The sequence below is a fragment of the Gadus chalcogrammus genome, chromosome 17 (genome assembly GCF_026213295.1).
Source record: "Gadus chalcogrammus isolate NIFS_2021 chromosome 17, NIFS_Gcha_1.0, whole genome shotgun sequence".
In the NCBI taxonomy this organism is placed as follows: domain Eukaryota; kingdom Metazoa; phylum Chordata; class Actinopteri; order Gadiformes; family Gadidae; genus Gadus; species Gadus chalcogrammus.
In genome coordinates, this window is record NC_079428.1 from 17,049,203 (window position 1) to 17,059,470 (window position 10,268).

The 10,268-nt window shown below is 42.6% G+C and overlaps 1 protein-coding gene across 1 annotated transcript in view; it reads left to right on the top strand.

Annotated features, from left to right (window-relative positions):
* The first annotated feature begins 4,614 nt into the window (after window positions 1–4,614).
* Window positions 4,615–10,268, top strand: part of zgc:194930 (uncharacterized protein LOC557813 homolog) — a 25,292-nt gene continuing 19,638 nt past the window's right edge. The window contains exon 1 of the mRNA XM_056575174.1: window positions 4,615–4,857. The gene's annotated coding sequence lies outside the window, so the exon portion shown is untranslated. The remainder of the gene's footprint in view (window positions 4,858–10,268) is intronic.

Consider the following 10,268-nt stretch of genomic DNA (forward strand, 5'->3'; position numbering starts at 1 on the left):
TGACGTCTGAAAGCTGATGCTTTGTTGACCAGACAATGTACCGAGCTGAATCCCAGCCAAGAGTGGCGTGCTAGCAGCTGCTCTCTGGTGAGATATAAAGGGTTGAGCTGCTTCTAATATAATAGATCTATGTTTGGTTCATCATTCCAAGAAGTGCTTTGTTTTACATTCAAGGGCGCTGCATGAAATCATGCATCCTGCATTGTGATTTAGGTGCTACTGTTCTAATGTGTTCATTACTGCACGCATGAATGAATGTGTTATAATGGAATATTATTACTATATTATTACTATCATTATTATTATTATTCATAAAGGAACTTCATTAACTTTGCATACTTTCTATTCATAGGATCTTAAAGCCTTATCCGATGGCCATCTCAGTGTGCTAAATCAAAGCTTTTTCTGACTTTTGTCTTTGCATCTCCCTGCTCTCCTCAGTATAGCGTATGCAGGAGGGTTGAATATAAATCACCCGTCCAACTCCCCAGCTCGTCTCCTCTGTGACCAAACGGACAGCGGCAACACAAAACAACTCAATTAGGTTTGTTCTGTGCCCGCAGAGAACGTGGTTGTTCAGAGGCCAGGAAACAGATAATTGCACGCACAGTGTAGACCCTGAAACCTTTAATCACTACACCTACCTGCTCTGAAAAAAATCCATCTTATCCATTTAGAAGGTGGCTCGTTAAAAAGGGCTCACACAACACAAGTGACTATGTATGCTTTTCTTGATAAGAACCTTTAAAATTATATTTTTTCGATGTAGACTTATTGACTGATAGAGCCTTCCCTATCAGACCATTTCTGTGTTTTCATTAATATATTCTTTATCCTGACACACAAGTCAGCTCAAATGCTGTTAAAAACGGTACATCACTGAGAATTCCAGTGCACTCATTTAAGAAAGACACCTCAATGCTCCCACCCCTCACCCTCAAGTTCTGCTGATCATCTGGAAACTTAACCTCATTTCAAAATGTTGAATATCACATATGTCATTGAACAGGTTAAAACACTTTCTGATAAGCAAAACGCACCCTGGAGAAATGCTGCCTCTGTACCGGTCCGATAAGAGCACGGTGTGAGGCTGACCGCAGCTGGGAAAAACAAACCTCACCTCCATCAGTCTATAAAGAGAGCCTCCTTCTATGGAGAGAGGCTCTGTCTATAGAGAGAGGCTCTCTCTATAGAGAGAGTCTGTCTATAGAGAGTCTCTCTATAGAGAGTCTGTCTATAGAGAGAGTCTGTCTATAGAGAGAGTCTGTCTATAGAGAGTCTGTCTATAGAGAGTCTGTCTATAGAGAGTCTGTCTATAGAGAGAGTCAGTCTATAGAGAGAGTCTCTCTATAGAGAGAGTCTGTCTATTGAGAGAGTCTGTCTATAGAGAGAGTATGTCTATAGAGAGAGTCTGACTATAGAGAGAGTCTGTATATAAAGAGAGTCTGTCTATAGAGAGAGTCTGTCTATAGAGAGTCTGTCTATAGAGAGAGTCTGTATATAGAGAGAGTCTGTCTATAGAGAGAGTCTGTCTATAGAGAGTCTCTCTATAGAGAGTCTCTCTATAGAGAGAGTCTGTCTATTGAGAGAGTCTGTCTATAGAGAATCTGTCTATAGAGAGAGTCTGTCTATAGAGAGTCTGTCTATAGAGAGAGTCCGTCTCTAGAGAGAGTCTGTCTATAGAGAGTCTGTCTATAGAGAGAGTCTGTCTATAGAGAGAGTCTGTCTATAGAGAGAGTCTGTCTTTAGAGAGACTCTCTCTATAGAGAGAGTCTGTCTATAGAGAGAGTCTGTCTTTAGAGAGAGTCTGTCTATAGAGAGAGTCTGTCTACAGAGAGTCTGTCTATAGAGAGTCTGTCTATAGAGAGAGTCTGTCTATAGAGAGAGTCTGTCTACAGAGAGTCTGTCTATAGAGAGTCTGTCTATAGAGAGAGTCTGTCTATAGAGAGAGTCTGTCTACAGAGAGTCTGTCTATAGAGAGTCAGTCTATAGAGAGAGTCTGTCTATAGAGAGTCTGTCTATAGAGAGTCTGTCTATAGAGAGAGTCTGTCTATAGAGAGAGTCTGTCTACAGAGAGTCTTTCTATAGAGAGTCTGTCTATAGAGAGAGTCTGTCTATAGAGAGAGTCTGTCTACAGAGAGTCTGTCTAAAGAGAGTCAGTCTATAGAGAGAGTCTGTCTATAGAGAGTCTGTCTATAGAGAGAGTCTGTCTATAGAGAGAGGCACCCTCTATAGTCTGCCTGACACACAACACACAAATATTGATATTATAATGGATTCAGATCTGAATTTCAAGAGCCTCATCAAGTCAGTGATACAATCTGAAAAAACTTAACAAGACTAAGAGCAAACATGTCAAAACAAGACTTAGAAAAATTGGTGCATGTTTTAATTACTATTAGGTTTGATTATCGTAATGGTCTCTTTACAGGATTTCCAGAAAAGGCTCTTAGCTGCTACAGCTTGTTCAGAATGCCGCGGCTAGAAAACGAACAAAGACCAACACATTTCAACACATCGTACAAATCCTCAAATCCCTGCGTTGGCTCTGTGTGTGTCAGAGGATCGATTTCACAACACTGCTGCTCTCCTAGAAATTACTAAACGGTTTAGGGCCAGGGTACATTCGAGTCAAAACCAAACATTGAAGAGCAGCATTCAGAAAAAAACTCCTGAATGACTGAGCCTTGCTCCAGCTCGGACTACCCTTATTCAAAGTTAAAAACGGGTTGTTTACATGTTCATCTTCGCTTCCTGCTAAGCAGAATAAATGTATTTTGTGCTCTCTTTGAATTCCGGCTTTATATCATCTATGACATGATTTCACGTGGAGCACAGTGAGTCTGCCCGTGTCTGAAACGCGCTGTATGAATAAAGTTGACTTGACTTAAAAAGGTATTTGAAGGTGCAGAGACAGCCTGTCATGTCCCCCCACCAGTTGACAGGTCTTGTGATAGTTTGAAGGGTTATGTTATGCATGGTGAGTCCACTGCTGCAGTCAGGCACGCTCTTAAGTTTCCCTCGGAGGAGAGAAGTAGACATTGTGCCTCAGGGGAAAGGATGTTTCAGGGGTCATGGTCATGAATACATGACCATGATCACCCTCTCAATGTGTGAAGGATCGTGACCAGCACTATACTGCCGCTGTCACGTTAAAATTGTACCGGGGGCGAAAATTGTACCGGCCTACGTCATCCTTTGTTTACATCCTGACAACCTGACAACCTGCCCGGCAACAGACGACGCGATGCAGAAAACATGTTTCCAAACGACGAAATAACATAATACAGATAGCGGATCTCTATCTGTATTATGATAGATAGCGATAACACTTGTTTTTACTTTATATTTGTATTGTATTTAATTGTTTAATCGAAACAATAAAACAATTTGCCCGCGAAACGGGCGATCGCGTCAAATGACGCGTCAAATCACGTAGGAAGGTTCTTGAACATTCTAGACTATGAAACCTGCTTAAAACAATCAGTTCACTAGCTAAATTCGATTAAACAATTCAATACAATACAAATATAAAGTAAAAACAAGTGTTATCTAGCGATCCGTTATCTGTATTATGTTTCAAGAACCCTCCTACGTCATTTGACGCGATCGCCCGTTTCGCGGGCAAAACATTTGTAATTTGACGCGATCGCCCGTTTCGCGGGCACATTTTTTTATTGTTTCGATTAAACAATTAAATACAATACAAATATAAAGTAAAAACAAGTGTTATCGCTATCTATCATAATACAGATAGCGATCCGCTATCTGTATTATGTTATTTCGTCGTTTGGAAACATGTTTTCTGCATCGCGTCGTCTGTTGCCGGGCAAGTTGTCAGGATGTAAACAAACGATGACGTAGGCCGGTACAATTTTCGCCCCCGGTACAATTTTAACGTGACACCGCCGCTGACCGTCCTCGGCCTTGGAAATGCTTCTGGAAACTCTTCTTATTAGCAACACACAATATCATATTAACACACAGAGGCATGAACACACTCTCACACACACACACACACACACACACACACACACACACACACACACACACACACACACACACACACACTCATCTTCTTGACTTCCGACCAGTAGAATCCGGCAGACAAGACAGAAGCTGCTTGACTAGTTTAAACTCAGGACTGAATGTTTCCAATTCATATAGCTACAGTAGGCCTACTTACTCTGTCAACACTGGTCGAGGACAGGAAGCTATCTTCAACACTCTTTGACAGATTGAATACAATCTCTTCTGTACCAGTTATTTCTCAACAACTGGCACTCAAATATTCTATAGGAATCACATTTCAAAAAGAGAAACAATTTTTCTATTCATTTATATGAAAATAATCCAATAATTTCCTTTCAAATAGAATTATACAACTTTGAGTAATGCTTTTATGCAGAAACAATTGGGACTCCCGATTTCGGATGTAATCGTCATCGTTGCGGGGGGGAGGGGGGAGCTCTAATTCCAGCTCAGACCTTCCAGGGGGGCGGTACCTCTCCACGCTACCAACCAATCACCGATTGGGAGTGAAAGAAGTGGTGCCGCCCACTGTACGCTCGGACCCTTGGATCCTAGAGGCTCATTCAAACACCCTGGTGGAGACATGGGACCAGGAGTCACGGGTGGGGGACGGCTCTATCACAGCGACGCACCACAACAAACCCGCTGAATCCAGCAGTCTACTTCTGCTGAGGGACCATGAAGTTATTCACTGTGAATAACTTCTTTCTTCTGTTTGTTTCAACATCTGTAACGGAATATCATCGAATTTTAATGACCACTCACGTTATTCCCGGGACTCTTAATGCCTAGGGCAGCGGGCCACACCTTCGTTTAGCGCAACAGGTAGGTTTAATAAGGGTCTCTCTCTCTCTCTCTCTCTCTCTCTCTCTCTCTCTCTCTCTCTCTCTCTCTCTCTCTCTCTCTCTCTCTCTCTCTCTCTCTCTCTCTCTCTCTCTCTCTCTCTCTCTCTCTCTCTCTCTGGCAAAACATATATATTCTTGAGCGTTACCGTATATTCCTACAGGCTTTATAACGGCAGAACGCCGCTGTGTGCCATATGGCAGGTAGACATGTAGAAAGTCAGGTAATCAGGTAGTCAGGTAGACAGGTAGTCAGGTGGACAGGTAGTCAGGGGGACAGGTAGTAAGGTAGACAGGTAGTCAGGGGGACAGGTAGACAGGTAGTCAGGTAGACAGGTAGTCAGGTAGACAGCCCTGCTCTGCAGGGAGCGAGGCAACATGCTGTCTAAAGCTTAATTTATAAACATCAAACTGTGCATGCATGCTATTCATCATCGTTATGACCAACTTATTTAAAATGGTAAAATATATGTTAAATGATAAAAACGAAAACACTTTGATCATATGCTATTGGGCTTCTTCAACTAGAAGTTAATTATTATAGGGGAATGGCTTTTGTATTAAGTCAGTAGGTACCACTTGGTTTAGTGTGTATGTCTTTCATTTTAGATTTTTTTTATAAGCACATGCTTATATACATTCCTAATAGTCATTCAATCATTCTGTCATATCAAACATTTCATGTTATGAATATGAATATGTATTTAAAAATAATAGGCTTTATTCACAATGTGGGGCCTGTAATCATCCCATTACTGACAGGACAATTCATTTTAAGTTGAACACAGCACAAGGCCAAAGCTCCTCCAACGGTAAATGTTTGAGTACATGATGTCATTGACATCGCAGGCTACAGTGTATACATGTCAACATCAGAGATATGCTGTGTGTTGTCTATGCGTGTGTGTGTGTGTGTGTGTGTGTGTGTGTGTGTGTGTGTGTGTGTGTGTGTGTGTGTGTGTGTGTGTGTGTGTGTGTGTGTGTGTGTGTGTGTGTGTGTGTGTGTTTGTTCTATTAAAACGATTTTATATAGGCATAGGGCTTATTAAATGATGTTCCATTGGTCAAAGTTTTGCCTGTGGCAGAGCGAGGCAAATGTCCTTCACCTCATGTCCATACCTTCCCTTTAGTTTGACTTGAAGCTCCAATATATATTGATGTAAGGGTTCAATATTTGCAGTATGGAAATACCAGCCTGTCAGTACCAGTGGATAAGTGTGCAGAGAAAAATAGGCACTTCATAGCCACCAAAACGTTCAGAAGGGTTGAGTCTTACAATGACGTAACATTTTAAAGTAAAGTCAGGTTGTGGTCTCAAGTTGTTGCATTTACTTCATGTAGTATTGGTGCCTGTTGGCACTCTGGTAACTTCACTGATTCACTCATGACTTATGACTGACTTATTGTTTTGTGGTTGTTGTTGTTGTTTGTGCTTTTCAGGAGGTCCCAGTCTGTGATGGCCTCACCTTCTTAGCTCGTTCAGTTCTGTAGTTCAGTTCTGTAGTTCAGTTCTGTAGTTCAGTTCTGTAGTTCAGTTCTGTAGTTCTGTTCTGTAGTTCTGTAGTTCTGTTCTGTCGTTTTGTAGTTCTGTTCCGTAGTTCTGTGGTTCTGTTCTGTAGTTGTGTGGATCTGTTCTGTAGTTCTGTGGTTCTATTCTGTGGTTCAGTTCTGTAGTTCAGTTCTGTAGTTCAGTTCTGTGGTTCAGTTCTGTAGTTCAGTTCTGTAGTTCAGTTCTGTAGTTCAGTTCTGTAGTTCAGATCTGTAGTTCAGTTCTGTAGTTCAGTTCTGTGGTTCAGTTCGGTAGTTCAGTTCTGTGGTTCAGTTCTGTGATTCAGTTCTGTGGTTCAGTTCTGTAGTTCAGTTCTGTAGTTCAGATCTGTAGTTCAGTTCTGTAGTTCAGTTCTGTGGTTCAGTTCTGTAGTTCAGTTCTGTGGTTCAGTTCTGTGGTTCAGTTCTGTGGTTCAGTTCTGTAGTTCAGTTCTGTTGTTCAGTTCTGTAGTTCAGTTCTGTAGTTCAGCTCTGTCGTTCTGTAGTTCTGTTCTGTCGTTTTGTAGTTCTGTTCTGTAGTTCTGTGGTTCTGTTCTGTAGTTGTGTGGTTCTGTTCTGTAGTTCTGTGGTTCTGTCCTGTAGTTCAGTTCTGTAGTTCAGTTCTGTAGTTCTGTTCTGTAGTTCTGTGGTTCTGTTCTGTGGTTCTGTTCTGTAGTTCTGTTCTGTGGTTCAGTTCTGTAGTTCTGTGGTTCTGTTCTGTAGTTGTGTGGTTCTGTTGTGTGGTTCAGTTCTGTAGTTCTGTTCTGTGGTTCTGTTCTGTAGTTGTGTGGTTCTGTTCTGTAGTTCTGTTCAGTGGTTCTGTTCTGTAGTTGTGTGGTTCTGTTCTGTAGTTGTGTAGTTCTGTTCTTTAGTTGTTGCCCTGTTTTCAGCCAGCAGTGAGCGGTGTGGTGTGTGTGTTTGTTGGGGTGTTTGTGTTTGTTTGTTGGGTTGTGGTGTGTGTGTTTGTTGGGGTGTGGTGTGTGGGTTTGTTAGGGTGTTTGTGTGTGTTTGTTGGGGTGTGGTGTGTGTTTGTTGGGGTGTGTGTGTGTGTTTGTTGGGGTGTTTGTGTGTGTTTGTTGGGGTGTTTGTGTGTGTTTGTTGGGGTGTGGTGTGTGTGTTTGTTAGGGTGTGGTGTGTGTGTTTGTTGGGGTGTTTGTGTGTGTTTGTTGGGGTGTGGTGTGTGTGTTTGTTGGGGTTTGGTGTGTGTGTTTGTTGGGGTGTGATGTGTGTGTGTGTTTGTTGGGGTGTTTGTGTGTGTTTGTTGGGGTGTGGTGTGTGTGTTTGTTGGGGTGTGGTGTGTGTTCTTTGGGGTGTTTATGTGTGTCATGTCAACATCAGAGATATGCTGTGTGTTGTCTATGCGTGTGTGTGTGTGTGTGTGTGTGTGTGTGTGTGTGTGTGTGTGTGTGTGTGTGTGTGTGTGTGTGTGTGTGTGTGTGTGTGTGTGTGTGTGTGTGTGTGTGTGTGTGTGTGTGTTTGTTCTATTAAAACGATTTTATATAGGCATAGGGCTTATTAAATGATGTTCCATTGGTCAAAGTTTTGCCTGTGGCAGAGCGAGGCAAATGTCCTTCACCTCATGTCCATACCTTCCCTTTAGTTTGACTTGAAGCTCCAATATATATTGATGTAAGGGTTCAATATTTGCAGTATGGAAATACCAGCCTGTCAGTACCAGTGGATAAGTGTGCAGAGAAAAATAGGCACTTCATAGCCACCAAAACGTTCAGAAGGGTTGAGTCTTACAATGACGTAACATTTTAAAGTAAAGTCAGGTTGTGGTCTCAAGTTGTTGCATTTACTTCATGTAGTATTGGTGCCTGTTGGCACTCTGGTAACTTCACTGATTCACTCATGACTTATGACTGACTTATTGTTTTGTGGTTGTTGTTGTTGTTGTTTGTGCTTTTCAGGAGGTCCCAGTCTGTGATGGCCTCACCTTCTTAGCTCGTTCAGTTCTGTAGTTCAGTTCTGTAGTTCAGTTCTGTAGTTCAGTTCTGTAGTTCAGTTCTGTAGTTCTGTTCTGTAGTTCTGTAGTTCTGTTCTGTCGTTTTGTAGTTCTGTTCCGTAGTTCTGTGGTTCTGTTCTGTAGTTGTGTGGATCTGTTCTGTAGTTCTGTGGTTCTATTCTGTGGTTCAGTTCTGTAGTTCAGTTCTGTAGTTCAGTTCTGTGGTTCAGTTCTGTAGTTCAGTTCTGTAGTTCAGTTCTGTAGTTCAGTTCTGTAGTTCAGATCTGTAGTTCAGTTCTGTAGTTCAGTTCTGTGGTTCAGTTCGGTAGTTCAGTTCTGTGGTTCAGTTCTGTGATTCAGTTCTGTGGTTCAGTTCTGTAGTTCAGTTCTGTAGTTCAGATCTGTAGTTCAGTTCTGTAGTTCAGTTCTGTGGTTCAGTTCTGTAGTTCAGTTCTGTGGTTCAGTTCTGTGGTTCAGTTCTGTGGTTCAGTTCTGTAGTTCAGTTCTGTTGTTCAGTTCTGTAGTTCAGTTCTGTAGTTCAGCTCTGTCGTTCTGTAGTTCTGTTCTGTCGTTTTGTAGTTCTGTTCTGTAGTTCTGTGGTTCTGTTCTGTAGTTGTGTGGTTCTGTTCTGTAGTTCTGTGGTTCTGTCCTGTAGTTCAGTTCTGTAGTTCAGTTCTGTAGTTCTGTTCTGTAGTTCTGTGGTTCTGTTCTGTGGTTCTGTTCTGTAGTTCTGTTCTGTGGTTCAGTTCTGTAGTTCTGTGGTTCTGTTCTGTAGTTGTGTGGTTCTGTTGTGTGGTTCAGTTCTGTAGTTCTGTTCTGTGGTTCTGTTCTGTAGTTGTGTGGTTCTGTTCTGTAGTTCTGTTCAGTGGTTCTGTTCTGTAGTTGTGTGGTTCTGTTCTGTAGTTGTGTAGTTCTGTTCTTTAGTTGTTGCCCTGTTTTCAGCCAGCAGTGAGCGGTGTGGTGTGTGTGTTTGTTGGGGTGTTTGTGTTTGTTTGTTTGTTGGGTTGTGGTGTGTGTGTTTGTTGGGGTGTGGTGTGTGGGTTTGTTAGGGTGTTTGTGTGTGTTTGTTGGGGTGTGGTGTGTGTTTGTTGGGGTGTGTGTGTGTGTTTGTTGGGGTGTTTGTGTGTGTTTGTTGGGGTGTTTGTGTGTGTTTGTTGGGGTGTGGTGTGTGTGTTTGTTAGGGTGTGGTGTGTGTGTTTGTTGGGGTGTTTGTGTGTGTTTGTTGGGGTGTGGTGTGTGTGTTTGTTGGGGTTTGGTGTGTGTGTTTGTTGGGGTGTGATGTGTGTGTGTGTTTGTTGGGGTGTTTGTGTGTGTTTGTTGGGGTGTGGTGTGTGTGTTTGTTGGGGTGTGGTGTGTGTTCTTTGGGGTGTGGTGTGTGTGTGTTTTTTAGGGTTTTTGCGTGTTTGTTGGGGTGTTTATGTGTGTTTGTTGGGGTGTGGTGTGTGTTTGTTGGGGTGTGGTGTGTGTGTGTTTGTTGGGGTGTTTGTGTGTGTTTGTTGGGGTGTGGTGTGTGTGTTTGTTGGGGTGTGGTGTGTGTTTGTTGGGGTGTGTGTGTGTGTGTTTGTTGGGGTATTTGTGTGTGTTTGTTGGGGTGTGGTGTGTGTTTGTTGGGGTGTGTGTGTGTGTTTGTTGGGGTGTGTGAGCATGTAGCCCGCTTGTTTGTTTGTTTGTTGTCGTCATTAGGAGGAGGGGGGCTGTGGTTGGGGTTGAGGTAGGGCTGGGAGGGACGGGAGAGGACACCAATGTCCTTGTTTCATCTGGACGCTGCCTGAGGTGGTTGTGTGGAAAACAAAATTAGATACAATGCCAATCATTGATTAGATTAACAAACACACACACACACACACACACACACACACACACACACACACACACACACACACACACACACACACACACACAAACCTAGCGTCTTTAGA